This window comes from Lactuca serriola, chromosome 2 (assembly GCF_051521515.1).
Source record: "Lactuca serriola cultivar US96UC23 chromosome 2, Lser_US96UC23_V15, whole genome shotgun sequence".
In the NCBI taxonomy this organism is placed as follows: domain Eukaryota; kingdom Viridiplantae; phylum Streptophyta; class Magnoliopsida; order Asterales; family Asteraceae; genus Lactuca; species Lactuca serriola.
The window spans coordinates 213,397,627-213,414,402 of NC_136409.1; the positions used below are offsets into that span (position 1 = coordinate 213,397,627).

The 16,776-nt window shown below is 34.8% G+C and overlaps 1 long non-coding RNA gene across 1 annotated transcript; it reads left to right on the forward strand.

Moving 5' to 3' along the window:
• Positions 1-5,394: 5,394 nt before the first annotated feature.
• On the forward strand, positions 5,395-6,231 carry LOC145090786 (uncharacterized). The gene is made up of 3 exons (XR_013701760.1): positions 5,395-5,609; positions 5,702-5,758; positions 5,888-6,231. It is a non-coding gene; the product is annotated as an uncharacterized LOC145090786 (long non-coding RNA).
• The last annotated feature ends 10,545 nt before the right edge of the window (positions 6,232-16,776 follow it).

Genomic DNA, 16,776 nt, shown 5'->3' on the forward strand with positions numbered 1-16,776 from the left:
CTTTGATGGTCAGTTAAGTCAAAAATCATATATCATAAGTTTGAAAATCAGTTTCTAGACCTCTTCCACTAGTAAAATCCTAAAACCAGTATAAACCATCGGTTCGGCTTCAAACTGGTTCCTAAATAAAATAAGATTGGTTTTCAAACCTATTTCAAATAATAAAGTGGGTTTTTATACAAATCTAACATCTATGTTATGTGCAAACTTTATTAACAATTAATTTATATGAATATCTTTTAGTAAACAATATATCTTTGTGTAATCAAAAAAATTATCAGATGAAAAAATGGTTAAGGTTAATAGATATATGTAGGAGATAAAAGATTTTAAAATTTTTATAAAATTAAAGATTGACATTGTAACATCCCAAAATGAGGTATAAATTCTCGGACCTTAACCATTTTATTATATGTCAAGATTAGTCATTCTTATGTAAAAGGTGACATTTGAGTACGCGGGGCGTACACATGGGTACGTGCAGCGTACTCATGCACTTAGGATTGTCACGGAGGCCACCTAGTACGATGGGCGTACCAAAGGGTACGCTGGGCATACTAGGCTCAGTGAGAAACCCTAATATTTTCTTGTGTCCCTATTTAAGGAACATAATGGCCTCATTTCTAGTCATCATTATCATCCTCCAATCTCCCCTAAACCCTAATCTCGTTCCTCTAGCTTGTGTGAGTATTTGTGACTCTTTTGGGTGTACTTGTGAAGCTTTAGGTGAAGAAGAAGCCTTGAAGGAAGGATAGTTGGTGCTTCTAGCTCTTGGATCTGAGTTCTTCTTCAGTTGGTGCATCTTCCAGAGGTATCAAGTTTAAAACTGGTTCATTGTTTGTTCTAGGTCTTGTTTTGGGTCCTTTTTAGGGTTTTATGTCCCAAGTATGGAACTTTGTGAGTTTGATGAACTCTGGAGCTATTCTTCTATCCTTTTAGGTGTATTAGAGTGTCTTGATTCATAAAAATGAGTGCTTGTACATCTAGATCTCTCCATGAATGAGCTGTATGGTCTTTTGTATTGAGAAAGTTAGAGTTTTTGGGTTTGGGTCTTAACTAGCCTTGCAAAGGCTTAAAGTCAGTAACTTTATGAATTAAGAGACCTTATTTAGCTCAGATCTATAGTTGGAATACTTGTCTTAAGACTAAGAGAAGTGGGAAATGGGAGTCAGAGGAGTACGTCATGCGTACTCCCAGCTGTGCACAGTGTAGAGTTGAAAACCCCCATCACATGCTTAGCCAACAGTACGCCCAGCATACGCACTTGGTGTTGACTTTCATTGACTTTTGAGTTTTAGGTCAATTTGTGGACCTTTGACCAAGGAGGGGCAAAATGGTCTTTTTACCCTTCTGAGATTTAGTTGAGAGGCTCAGTTAAGCATTACGAGGTTATTAATACTATTTATTAATTAGAGTTATATGTGGCACATTGTAGGCGGAGTCTAGACCGGCAGTTCGAGTGCTAGATTTATTTGCTTTTCTACGTGAGGTGAGTCTTCTCACTATACTTACCGTGTGATAATTTATGTCTGACCGGAGGGTCTTATTCATGTTATTGACCGGAGGGTCTTAATTGTTATATATGTGTATTCCGTCTTTGTAACTTATGTTGTTATATTATTCTATGTATATATATTGAGTTATGACCGGAGGGTCCATACAGAGACGTGAGACCGGAGGGTCTTCACTGAGACACATGACCGGAGGGTCCTTATTGAGACATAGCCATGAGAGGCTAATTATTTGTGTATGAGGTATTTTGGGAAACTCACTAAGCTTCGTGCTTACAATGTTGGTTTAAATGTCTTTTAGGTACATCTCAAGATTGTGAGAAGGCGCCGACATGATTGTACACACTTGTCTGTTAAAGAGGATATATGTGGATTCTGGGATACTCTGACTTTGTTTTATGATGTTATGTATTTGACATTTATATTTGACATGGGTTGGTATTAAAACTGTGTTTTTGGGAAACTGAAAAATGAAATTTTTGTTTGAAAACTTTGAGTTGTTACAGGCATTCACGGTCAAAAGAGAAGAAAGGGGAGAGAATGCAGGTTGGCCCCACACACGACGAGGCTCTTGAGTGTGGTGTCATTGTTTCACATTAACAGAAACATAATAATAATAATAATAATAATAATAATAATAATAATAATAATAATAAACATGCATTCATAGTTGTAGATGTTCTAAATTTCGGGTTAGAATCACTCAATATTGGTATTGTAATCCTTTGGGATTATTCTCTCTCTAAATCTTATTTTGTATACATGTTTGTGCTAGCTTGATTTTAATATAATCGTCACCCTTTAAGAAATAATTATAAAAGAATTAGCAATCGTGAGGATAGCAAATGTTCATTGAGTTTTTCATTTCTTTTTTATAGAATACATTATTGGAGAAGCTTGGGGTTTGGTTTGGTCAAACTATAATTATCTCAAATAGCTATTTCTTCAGGAATAAATTGCATGTTAAAGACATTTTATTTATTTTAATAAACAACTAAATTGATGGTTCGACCATTTATCATGCTGGTTAAAAACGGTAAAAGATCATCTTGTGAACATTCTATGTTACATTATTTTGTCGATTAATTGAAACTTGGGTGATATAAAACAAGTTGTCCATTGAGTAAACATCGCTTTTTCTTCAAGTCTAACCTAACGTTAGGTGAACATTCATGTAACATGGTGCAAAGGGAAAAATAAGCATAAGAGAGTAATACCTAAGCAAAACACATACAAATAAAATGAATAGAATCATAAGCTACATTACTTCTCCGGTTAGCGCAAAATCCTTCAAGTCTAACCTAATGCTATATTCTTACTTCCTTCACGGACATCCTCTCCTCCTCATATCATTAACATTGATCATATCTATCTTCTAACAACGAGATAATCAGTTGTCTCCTCATAACATCTGTCATCTGTGATTTTATCTAAGTAATAATTAAACAATTATGCTACTCTTATTATATAAATTATTACTTTATGTAATTCTCTTATGTTAAACGTATAGATACCAAATTAATGTCTACGGTCTACCTTTTATGGTATGAATTCACCTAGGATAGTTAATTGAAATGTAAAGGACTATATTTCTGCATTTAGTGTTCGAGACAAAATTCCATTTTATCTGTGGTTTTAGTTCTAAAAATATGGCATATAATTAATCTTCATGCCGACAAGAGTTTTTATAAATTGAAATGCTTTTAAAAGTATATAGTCTGTTGTCATAAACTATAAGTAAATACTCTAGCTCAAGAAAAAAAAATTGTTTAATGAAAAATAATGCAAAAATTCAAACGGAATCAAGATGGTTGGTCAACTGTATTAATCGAAGTCAAACACATCTATACTTAGCGCAGTGACAAGCCGCAAAAGACCATGCACGATGGACAAAGTAGCCTTTGCGCTGGATAAAGAAGACAACCACAAATAAATTATTTTTTGCGTTTTTATCAAATTTTTTATTTCGTATTTTCAATATAAAACAAAACATATAGAGCATCAACGTTTTCAAAACTGCAGAAAACCATTTATTAAAGATGACAAATTAGGTTATCTAAAGGTTCAAAACGATCAATATTTTAATATTGGTCAAATGAAAAGGGTCATCTCAATTGTTTAATCTATCAATATTTTTTCATGTTTAAAAGGTTTTGTAATTATGACATACTTATACAAAAAAATATGTTAATTTCATTTTAGCTACAAGTACACTTTTTATATTTTTTTAAACTGATGTTTGAGATAAGAGATGAACCCTATATTGAATAATTTTTGGATGATGTTTGTAGCTCATTAGGACTATGTATGTCATTGGTTGAGGATTCAAGTTTCGCTGAAAATAAATGAAACTGTTTAATAATAGAGTATCTGTATTTTTCATTTTAACCAAGGGTTTGTAATCTAACGGTATGAGTTGTTTGTGGAAAAGTGTCTCTCACCAAAGATTGAGAGGTTAAGTCTCGCTGAAAACGAAAAGAATAGTTTTTAAGTAATGTAGAGAGTGTGTTGTGTTTGTGGTTCTAAAATGATGATTTATGTACATAATAATATAATTGATGATTCTTTTTGTTGGTTTAAAATTAATAACTTGAGTAAAATAATCAAAGAGGACGGTTTACATGGTTAATCTAGCTAAATAACACAACTAAATTAAACAAGTCAAACTAATAGATATAGCCAAGTCAACCAAGATTAATTAAAACACCTTCACAGGGGGCAGCCGCCCTTGATACATAGTTATATAGATGACCATGCAATACTGATGAACTTATCAACTCCCATATTTTCATCATCATATGTAGTATTTTGAATTTCTGGTACAACTCTTAAACCATTTCCTCAAGAATTCGATACACTTTACTAAATTGCACTTTTGGTGATTAATGTTAATCATGTGCTCTTAATTAACCATTCCTCCTTTTTGCAGGCTAAATATATTAGCCACGTGTACAAAAACTCAGGTCACGGATGAACTACCGCATCCTACCATTCTCTAAATTTCAGATATATAACTTTGGTGAGCACATTTTCTCAACTCTTTCATGGGTTCTTGAAAAAGATATAGTTCATTAGTATTTTTGATTTAACTAACATAAGAAAAAATCAATATTCAGGGAACATGAATGAAGCATCATCATCTTCATCCTTGAATCAACAACTTGCAGAAATAACAGAGGAGAACAGAGTGTATGTATATTTAAAAATTTTAATAATACATTTCTGAAAGTAGAACAATTATTAATCAAATGCATGAGCCATGCATTGTTGTTGGTTGTGATCAGTCTTATATATAAGTAAATACATATTGACAGAAATTTCTATAGCAACGACTTCCATCTGGAACCACCAAAATCTTACAACTACTACCAGCAGCAGCCTGATCATATAATTACCGATGTTCTTCCTCTTCAATACCCCTCGATAGTAATGGAGTACCAAAGAGAAAAACTCCCAGATTGGCAATGTCTACAAGTACTTTTCTTTTGTTTTGCAACGATAATTTATATATACAAAATGTCGTTCTCATAAGTTCATTTATATATGATTTAGAGTTTCCAGGCAACACAGAATCCTAGGAAACGTATGAGTGATGGTTGTGATCAAAATATTAATGTGAACAAGAAACTGGCACAACATATCCATGAACGAATGCAAGGAGTTAACGGACGTGTGAGAGAAAGGGTATATTAACTGTGCTTAATTATTATAATGACATGTACATATAATAGTAATTTGGACACCTTTGACCAGTTAATAGTATAAAATACTTGGTTCAGGTGCCTATGAGAAGAAGCCAAAAGCTAGCTGACAAAATCACAGCCCTTCAAAAGCTTGTCTCTCCTTACGGCAAGGTCAGCCTTTACCTAAACATTATTCTTTGTTTGGATGTTTCAGATTCTACTCATCCCTTTAATTTCTCCATTTTCTTTTTCTTTCATATTCAAATCAAAAGCAAAATGACGATAGCTACATACTATTAATATCCTGTTTTGACCATTAATTAAAAGAATTGATCAAACAAATGTGCAGACGGATACAGCTTCTGTGCTTCAAGAAGCTCATATCTCTATCAATTTCCTTCATGATCAGATTCAGGTATTTATACTTAATTTCCCTTAAAATGCTAATTTATAAGGAACATAACTATATGCTATTAATCTTAGATAACGATTTCCGTTGGTGAACAGGAGTTGCTGCAGAAAACACAGAATTCAGCAGAAAACGTTCGACCAGTGCAATTTTGGGTAATATATGAATTTTGGATTATCTGGTTTTTGAGTTTGATTAGTGCATATATATATATATATATATATATATATATATATATATAGTATATACTTTCAGATTTTGATTTCTAATCATATGTTAAACAGAATGAGGAAGCAGAAATCGGGCTCCGTGAGAGAGGCCTGTGTTTGGTTCCCATATCAACTCCTGAGATCAACAGCCTCTGTTTTGGAAAGCATAATTTTATGCCTGGAAGCGGAAACTACTAGTCAACTAGTGCTTGCATGTGGCCTAATAGAATGCATGATAGAATCAACCTAATTTTGCACCATTGTTATTGTACCCTAATAGAATCACTTCTTTCTACGAGATGTTAGTAGTGTATAGACTTGTAATTTTCGGAAACAGTCGAGAGTAACCGAATGTAAAGATTGGGTTGAGAGCAAAAATTGTAACCCAAATGAATCCAAATTATGACATTAGTTTCTAATATTTATTTGGGAGCAATACTCTAACATGGTTTAAAACTTGATGAAGCATGATATCCGTTTTGAATATAGTACCAATTCATATGTACCTTTCGTTTGATCACAAGTTTTTTGCAATTTATAGTCAAATTTTCGATTCGATACCACAAAATTTTAACTCTGTTATACGTATCTTATTTATTGTATTTATCTAGTCCAACAAATCACAGTATTAGGTAGATATTTTCATAACGTTACATTTCTATAGAATGTCATCATTATTCCACTCTTTAAACAATCTTAACGAAAATTTCTATAATGCATTAGATCAGTGGAACATATATTTAAGAACTTAAGAATTTAAAAAGTTTTTTTTTTTTTTTTCTGTTGAAGAATTCAATGGTCACCGAACTTTATATTCATAAAGTTAACATATGATAAAGTTAAGTCCATTGAATGTCAATTATACATGTCACCTCATCTCATAACTCTTACATTAAACTAGGCTTGTTATGGATACTCTTAAGTATAACCATGTACATATATTCACATATTGAGAATGAAAATAATCACAGAACTGAATTCTCACAAACTCGATTGTAATTGTAAATTTCTAAGAGTGTACTATATGTAAGCAACTACTATGACTTGGGTAAACCCAAAAACCTAAATTTGCATACAAGTAATCACGACACATTACATATAATGATATCGGTAGTCATGGGGGGCTTAGAGGGGGGGGGGGGGGGGGGCAAAATGGGCAGCTGCACAGGGCCCAATTTTTTTCATTATATATTTTTATTTAAAAATACAAAATTATAATAAAAATAAGGGCCCTTTTTTTCTTGTTCGTCCTGGCCTTTAAGAATATTTCATTTTCAGGATCGGCCCTGTCGGTAGTGGCTCAATAAACATAAATAGATGAAGCAATAATGTAAACATAACCATAACCACAAACATGTAAGCCATCCGTTATAAGAAATCAACCTCCGCACACAAAGATAAACATGAGAATCAAACATGAAAAGGAATAGCAATGTATCCACATAAATTAATATCACTATAAAAATCACAATTAAGGTTTTAAATCCAACAACGGAAAATAGCCAAATGTGTGATCAGATTACGAGAGAGATTTTTTTTGTTAAGCGCAAGTAAAAGATCAGTGACCGTTATCTCACTCAAGGAGGACCTAAGATTTCTATTGACATGTTTTGTGTAGGAGTTGTGTAACCCTTCCTTTTTTAAATTTCTAAAACAGGGAAGTTAGATAACTTTTTAATTATCAATTTCAGTAAGACAAAATTGCAAAAATGGTCCATGTGGTATACATTTTTTTGAGAGTTTTGGTTCAAATTATGACTTTTTTGGATTCGTGGTCATTTTGGACTAGTTTGTATGTGAAAATGGTCTCTTCGAAAATTGAAATGACTAAATTGCCCTCTTGATATGTTTGTTATATTTTTTTCTATTTAGTTTAATGTTTTATTAATATAATGTAAAATGGGGCCTACACCCCATTCTCTCTCTCTCTCTCTCTCTCTCTCTCTCTCCCTCTCTCTCTCACTCATAAACCAATACAGTCAAAATGAGAGGGGGTCTCTTCCTCTTCGTCTTTATCTGGTCGAAGGATCAGCGGGAACGCAACGGAGGAAAGCTGAGAAGAACAAGGCCACAATCGATGAGTATCGGTCGTGGTTAAACGGATCGCGAAGAGGGGAGGAGGAAGGGCGTCAGCACTGCAGGGCCGCTCTGACGACCTACTTTGTCTTCTGGTCCAATCAATTGCAACACAGGAAGGAAAATTGACTGTCGGTGGTCCTGAGGAGTTCAATCGAGCAATAAGCGTGAAAATCGAGACTTGTGGTGGTTCTGTTTGGTGTGGCAGTCAAACGAAAGGGAATGGGTCTTCAAATCCCATTTGATCGGAGACAAAAAAGGACTGAAAGCAACAGCAGTCTTCTTTCTTTCTTCTTTTCCTGATTCGCTATGAAGCACGAAGGATGAGTCGATTTTTCCAGCGGTTCAAGCCTTTAATCGGGGTTGTGGGGGTTGAGAAGGGTAGCAATAGCCGGAGAGGGTGCTTGTGGTGGTGTTTCTCGACAGAATGAGGAAGGGAAGGGGATATGGAGGTGGCGACAATAGGGTACCGGGAAAACATCACCGGTGATTCTAGTTCTTCGACAGGGGAAGGAGACGAACGAGATGACAGTCGTTGAGAGGGTTGGGAAGGGGTATCGGGACAGTACAACAGCAATTTCGGGGGTGTTTGACAGCGAGTGCTCGGTGGAAATAGGCAGAGAAGGTTGAACCTGCTACTACTGGCGAAGAATCACCAGTCCTTTCCTTCTTCTTCACTGGTTCTACAATGAGAGTGGGTGTTTTGGGTGATGGATCATCAGGAAGAATGAGAGAGAGAGAGAGAGAGAGAGAGAGAGAGAGAGGTCCTTTATTATTATTTTTAATTGTTAAAATAAATAAATAAATATTAAATTTTAAAAAAATGAAAGAAAAATGAAAAATAAATACACAAATGGTAAATTTTCGGAGGTACTATTTTCACATACAAACCACTCCAAAAGGACAATAAATCCAAAAAAAACCCGGGGTTTGGACTAAAACCCTAAAAATTTGCATACCATAGGTACCATTTTTGCAATTTTGTCTTTCTTTTGGTCTTTATAATTTATCATTTGCATTACTTATACTTTTAGTCCTTATAGTTTTTAGGGGGTGTTTGGATAGGAAAAAAAAGTGTTTATTGCTTATTGCCACGATAAGCTAACTTTGAGTGTTTGGATAAAATCCAACTTATTAAGCTAAATAAGCTAATTTTAATAAGCATCTCTCCCCATGCTTATTGATTATTGTTTATTCCCACCACAAATAAGCTAATAAGCTAATCCAACCACCCCTTAAAGTTAAAAAATATATAATTTTGATCCCTATAATGTTTAATTTATATAATTACAATTTTGGTCATTATAGTTTTTAATTTGCATTATACAGTTTTGGGTCTTATAGTTTTAAATTTAGGATGATTATAGTTTTGGTCCCGTAGTATTCAGTTATCATTTACTACAGGTTTGGTCCATGTAATTTTTAATTTCAATAATTATAATTTTGGTATTATAGTTTGAAATTTTCATTAATTATAATTTTAATCCTTATAGCTTTTATTTTAGGATAATTTTAGTTTTGGCTTCTATAGTTTTTTATTTTGTATTAATTATAGTTTGGTTACTATATTTATTAATTTAGAAATACTGAATTACATTTTTAGTTCATGTAGTTTTATGTATTAATTAGAGTTGTGGCCCTTGTAGTTAACTTGCATTATGCACGGTTCTGCACTTTAGGTCTAAACTTTGAAATTTTTACACAGATGTTTAATATCATTAGCAGAAATTGGATGGTTTATAATTTGGTGGTTCTATAACTAATCAGGTAAAAAAAGGCTTCATCCCCATATATTACCAAGAAAAGAAAAATAACATCGATACATTTTAAAACAAACATAAATATTTCCTAGGACCAAGTGACTTTAATCCCTTGTTAATTGTTAACTTAGAAATCAAATATTCACATATTTTTGTTCATGCTTATTATATCAAGGCAAATATTTTTGTTCATGCAAATGTCATAAGACAAATCAAATATCTTCCTATCTTTTGTTTCTACACACTAAATCAAGACAAATATCAAAATCAAGAGAGAAAATTAAGAAAGAGAAATAATAGATTTCACATGTCATTATTTTCTCGATTGACACCTTGGGCCGTTAGCTCGGCTCCATGACATTACTACCACGATGACTATATGATAATATTTAATTTTTGGCATGAAAATCAAAAAGTATTAAAAAGAGAATTAATAAATTTCATATATTATTATTTTATATAAATAAGAAAATAAATGAAAACAAAAAATAGAATTATATTTAACTTCTATTGTTAACGTACGTACATGCACACATAGAATTATATTTAACTTCTATTGTTAACGTACATGCACACGAATTAGGTTATCAAACTATTTTAATAAATAAAATTTTTTTTTGTCGTTCATTCATTTTGTCACATATTATTTTGTAGTTATTTTAAATTATTATTTTTTCACATGTCATTTTATAGTTTTTTCCGTTTTAGTAAACTTCATGGAATATTTATATGTAATAATTGTAGTAAATTGACTTATCATGGTAATTACATTTTCTCTTTGTTCATATTTTTGTAACTTTTTTTAGTACATATGTAGGCAACAAACTTGTTGAAAGTGTTCACATATGGCTATTATTACTGATTATAACAAGTTACAGTTTACGTGACATATATATGGCATACATGTGGCAAAGATAATTATTCAAGAGGGTAATGTACTATTGGTTTTGTTCACATATATGCAATTTCTTTTTTTGTTCACATCTACGTAATTTTTTTTGTTCACATTCGACCATCCAACACCATTGTTTAAGAAATTTAAATCGTTAGTTAAATTCGTTCGTCTAATTTGTTAAAGTTGTTTACATAATACCATTATTTCTGCAATCGAGACATTTGGTTCGATCTGATAGAAGAACACCATTTGTTTCTTAGGGTGGGGTTCGAACCAAACGATTAAACTTTTGTTTTACAATTATTATCTTAATTGAAGCTTGAGCTCGTTCCTCCATGGTGTAGGGACTAGGAAACGAAGAGAAAAGTGGGAGAGTATCTACGAGGTTATACTAGGCATGGCTCATGCTCTCGCGTATCTACATCATAACAGTGTGTTCGTTATTATACATGTATATATGAAAGCCATGAATGTGTTATTGGGTCCGAACCTACAACCCTACCTTGGTGATTTTGGGCTCACTAGAATTTTTACGAAAGACTAAAACTACAAACTTCAATTAGTTTCTACTCTCCTACTATCCCACTTATTAAACCTCGTACTTTGTTTCCCACTATGCTCCTCTTTTACTAGTCGCAACACAGTGGAGGACTGAGATCAAGCTTCCATTAGATAACAATCATTAAAAAAAAAAAGTTTAGTCATCTGGTTCGAATCCCATCCTAAGAAACAAATGATGTTCTTGTAACACCCCGGTTTTTAGAAGGAGTTGCATCAAGGAGATTAGAAGTTGAAGCAAGCTTGTAGATCTTGCATCATTACCTCCTTGGGAAGCTCCAAAAGGTAAAAAGTCTTCACCTTGATGATTTGTTTGCTTGGATCTCATTTTGGTAGCTTTATGTTGTTCTTCTTGTCTCAAAAGTCCCATTCTTATGCATGTTTGGTTTTGGACGATTTGAGTTGTCCTTTCAAACCCTAGGTTGGGTCCTAAGCCATAAAAATGAGGTCCCTTTAGCTAGTTTGGCTCCATGTTTCTTGTAGAAGGTCTTAATGGATAAAGACCTTGCATTAAGGACTTTTTGGACGTGAAAAGTCATAAATTTGGGAACTTTATGACCCTAGTATGCCTCTGGATCTTGGATCTGAAGTATAAGCTCAAGTGCTAAAGTCATTAAGCACTTAATGGAGAATTTGGGTCTGCGAGGGTACTTCCCACATACCCGGTCAGCCACCCCGATGGTGGTTCTCTACGAAGCCTTGTGTACGTTGAGCGTACCTCTAGAGTACGTCCCGCGTACTCGCATGGGTCAGCCCATGTTGAGTTAACTCAGTGGGTTTATGGACTTTGACCAGTTAACTTTGAGTTTAACCATGTTTGACCAAGTTTGACTTTTGAGTGTATTTTGGGTATTGTTGGGATTTTTATGGAATTGGTCACTTGGTGGATGTAGGCATTGAGCAGAGAGCTAAGATTCAGAGTCAGGACTTATCATTTATGTTTAGCTTGTGGGGTGAGTTTTATTCACTATATTTTCAGATCAAAGGCACCAAGACCGGCCAATTGGTTTGATAACCTGATATTGTTGATATGATAAGTATGGAATAGATATGCATGCTAGTCTTGATATGCTAGTCTGGTATATCTGTAGGACTACCAGTGATATTGTATGTTTATATGTTTATGATATTATGTGTTATATGTCGACTTATTGTGTAGGTTGGGTTGAGGTTTGTACTGCTCCGTGTTGTAGCCAACAAACCCTGGAGCAAACCAGATATGAGCTGACGGTCGGTGAGGGCATGCCAGACCCATATTGAGGGCTCATGGGCATTCCAGATACGAGTTGAGGGTCAGGAAGGGCATGCCAGACTCGTACTGAGGGCTTAGAGGTATTCAATCTGAGGACTGATTAGGCCTGGGAGCAAGCCAGACATAAGTTGTGGGCCAAGGGCAAGCCAGACTTATGTTGTGGGCTCAGGAGTAATCCAGCATGTTAGTTGTGGACCCATTGCATGTTGTTATTGTATATGTGATATTTGTATGTGTAACATCCCAAAATTCATGACCAAAAATTTTCATTTTTAATTACGTAATTATAAAAACCAATAGTCTAAAAACATCAATAGTGTCATCACATGTCATAATCAAAATCAATATCCAAAACATGTCATGAGAAACAACATCAGAGTACAAGTCCCAAAGATCGCATGTGCGGAAAATCATAGTGTGATGCGTTGCGATCATGCCGACTCCTTTCCTTTCGAAGAAGAAGTACCTTAAACCAAAACTAAAAACCGTAAGCATGAAGCTTAGTGAGCTCCCCCATCATACCACATACCATCCAATAAACATATTGCCTAGCATATCCGGGTGTTGGCCTACTCCTTCGGCCTCTTTCAACCGGTACTGCCTAGCATATCAGGGTGATGGCCTACCCCTACGGTCTCTTTCAATCGGTAACCGCCTAGCATTTAAGCCGGTAAGCCTAGCATATCTGGGTGTTAGCTTGCCCCTTCGGTCTCTTTCAACCGGTTGCGGGGTCTATTTCACCTCCCCACCACTACCACATAATATCCTAGCATATAATCACATAAATCACACACTGCCTAGCATATCTGGGTGTTGGCCTACCCCTTCGGTCTCTTTCAACCGGTTACGGGATCTGATTCACCCCCTACCACTACCATATAATAACATAGCATATAAGCACATAAATCTCAACAGATAGTTCATACCATACAATTATCACAAAGACAATCATCTCTACTGTAAACAACTATTAGTGGGTTAGCATTGGTGCCTTCGACCCACTTATATTAGGAAGGTAACTCACCTTAACTGTGTATGCCGAAGTCGTACTCCTTGGGTGGCTCGGGACTCCTCTCCCTAAAGCATAACATGTCCCTTAGTTAGTTATTGGGCCCAAGTATGACTCCCTTATGGCCCAACTTCTAATTCATGTGCCAAGGCAAGGTCCCCTAGTCCTTGCCCTAATGGGCCTTTTCCCCCAAGGTCCAATCCATAATAAATTTAAGGCTAAAGTCCATTACTTTAAGCTTTAAAGCCCAATAAAGACCAATAAGGCCCAAAAGGCCCAACACCACAAATCCCAATCCTAAGCCTAGAGGCCTTACTCCACAGTGGGTTGTGAGGCACAATCACCCAAGGCCCAAAAAACCACATTAACCACTCTATATGCATACGTGCGGCGTACCTGACATGTACGCTCGACGTACATTGGCCTTGACTAGAAGCGGGAAACTGACCCGGAACGTGCATCGTACTAGGGGGTATGCCCATCGTTCCTGCCAGTCACCCTAAAATCCTTATTTTGACTTAATCTATTAAGTCCCAACGTCCAAAACATAGATTTAGGCTCCTAACAACGTCCTTAACCATAAATTTATGAACTTTATGCTTTTGCATGAATGGATGGGATTAAGACACCCATTAAGTCCATAAGCTCACTTTGTGGCCGTCTATCACTTGCATGGTTGGGGCTAAACCATCAAGATCTGATTTTTATGGTCCTAAATGCTTGCAAGAGCTCAAAAGGACAACTCTTATGGACAAATTCTTCCAAAACTCAAAGTACATCAAGTATGGGACCAAAATGTGACATAAAACGCCCCAAAACTACATCTAAGCATGAAATGGTCAAGGTTGGAACTTGATACATCAAACAAGTCATAAAAGATGTCAAACTTCTGGATCTGCAAGCTCTCTTCAAGCCCTTGCTCCTTCTTCAAACTCCTTGCTCTTCAAAACCACCAAAACAACACCAAAATGCTCAAAGTAAGCTCAAGATACATACAATGGAGTTAGGGTTCGAGTTGGACATTATGTGGCCAAGGGAGGCTGAGAAGATAAGGGTTTGGAGGGTTATAAGTTGTTTAAATAGGGTGCAAACCCTAAATATTAGGGTTTGCATCTGATCAACCTACGCCCAACGTACGTATGGGTACGCCCAGCATACGCATGGGGGCTCCCCGCTTCGCGCCTCATATATGTACATCGTCCGTACACCCTGTACGCCCAGCGTACGCTTCCCCCCCAAAATTCCAACATATCATACTTATAACAGAAAGCAACATAATACCTAATAAATCTCGGGTGTTACAGTATGTGTATTGGTATTTTAAGGGAACTCACTAAGCTTTGAGCTTACAGTTTTGGATTATGTTTCAGGTACCTCAGATGATCACGGGAAGGCGAAGGCGTGATCGTGCACCTCCTCGAGTTTTTGTTTTATGATTTTGGGAAAACTCTAATATTAAACCTGTTTTGAAAACTATTTGTAAACAATGATGATTTACGGGTTGTTTTAAAAGCTTAAATTTTTCATGAATTTTATGGATGTTACAATTTTTGTCTTAGATCGAACCAAGGGTCTTGATTTCAGAAAATAATGGTATTATGTGAACAACTTCAACAAGTTGGACGAACGACTTACCGAAGTACCGATTTAAATTTCTAAAACAACATTATTATGTGAACAACTTTCACAAGTTGGATGATTGAATGTGAACAAAAAAAAATTGTCTATATGTGAACAAAACCAATAGTTTTTTATCATCCTGATAATTATCGTTGTCACGTATATGTCACGTAAGTTGTAACTTGTTACAATCAGTCATAATGGTCATATGTGAACACTTCCAACAAATTCATTACCAAGATGCGTACCCAAAAAAAAAGTTATCCAAATGTGAACAAAATGAAAAGGTAATTATCATGATAAGTCAATTTCCCTAAATATAATAATAAGAATGTATCAATTTCATTAATGAAGACTTCCATTCAAATTTCAAAATCCTAAATTAGTTTAATGACATAGTTTACTACAATTTCAAAATATTAAAGTTTTATTAAATAAAAATGCCAAAAACGAACCAGGATGATTAAACCATGCCGAAAATACTTGAAACACAAGCGCAAAACACGAATACTTACCAAAATCTTGAATTTGAACCGAAATACGTTGTTTGCAAAGACTAGGAAATTGAATTGATCTAGCTAAAAAATATACTCTAATAAATAAAAATCTTTTTTTACTACATGCCATACTCCCATTCATTTTGTCACATGTCATTTTGTAGTTATTTTAAATTAATTTTTTTACATATGGTATTTTATGTTTTTTTTCTCATTTTATTAAATTCTACATAATATTTATATGTAGTAACTGTAATAAATCCTATCCTAATAAATAAGTAGAATCGTGCCACGTGTCAGTCTCCCAGGCCCCTAAAATAGAGTTTTCCCGCTTCTTTTCTTCAGCTCAATTTACGTAAATGCCCTTCACTTCAAATTGAATCGGCGCAATTCAGTTTGCCTATTTTTTCGTCCCTATACTCTAATTTTTTCCTAAAATCTAGAATCAATCAACGATATACTCTGCTTCTAAATAGGTATTTGATATGCTGACTTCTTATAGGCAAACAATCTTCTCTCGACGAAAGTTTAGGGTTTTGGATGGTATTCATCGCTGCCAACAATCTTCTGTTAACTTTTTTCGATCAACAAAACCTATTAATCTTCATTTAGATTTGGGTTATCTTCCCTGAGATCCAGTTAATAGTGGTTTGAGGGTATTAATTTTAACTTTGGGCATATATGAGGTATGAATCTGGATCTTCGACTTCATTTTGAGCTTTTTATGGGAAGAGTCTCCACGTTTTTGAAAAAAAGGCCTATTCTTCTCTTGCGATTGCCGCTTCACTGTCATCCTTCTCTAATTCTCTTTCTTTGTAAACCAGGTTTCAGTTCGTTTCCTTTCTCCACTTCATGTGTGGCTCTGCGAATCTTCCTCCACTTCTTCACTTTGTAAGTGATTTTCTTCCACTCTTCAAAGTTCAATCTTATACACGATAGTTTCTATATATGATCTTTTATTGTTATGATAAGAGGAAATCACTCCTGACACCAGAATTGAATCCCGTGTTCCTCTTAATTTTCTCTTATTTGCTTTTGTGGCTAAGGGTTAATAGGATTTCTTTATTTATCTATTTTTAGGTGTTATCGAAATTTTTAGGGCTTATCGACTTAGATGGATCTATCGCTAATTAGCTAAATCAATCAGAGGTTGTGTTAAGGTCATAGCTCTCACAAATATAGACACACAGAAGACGAAATTAGGTTTCGAGCATATTCGTGATTGAGGTGCGATTTGCCCATTCTTGATTTTTCTGTTTTCGTTTTAGATTAAATCGTAATGTAAGATTAAGGGATG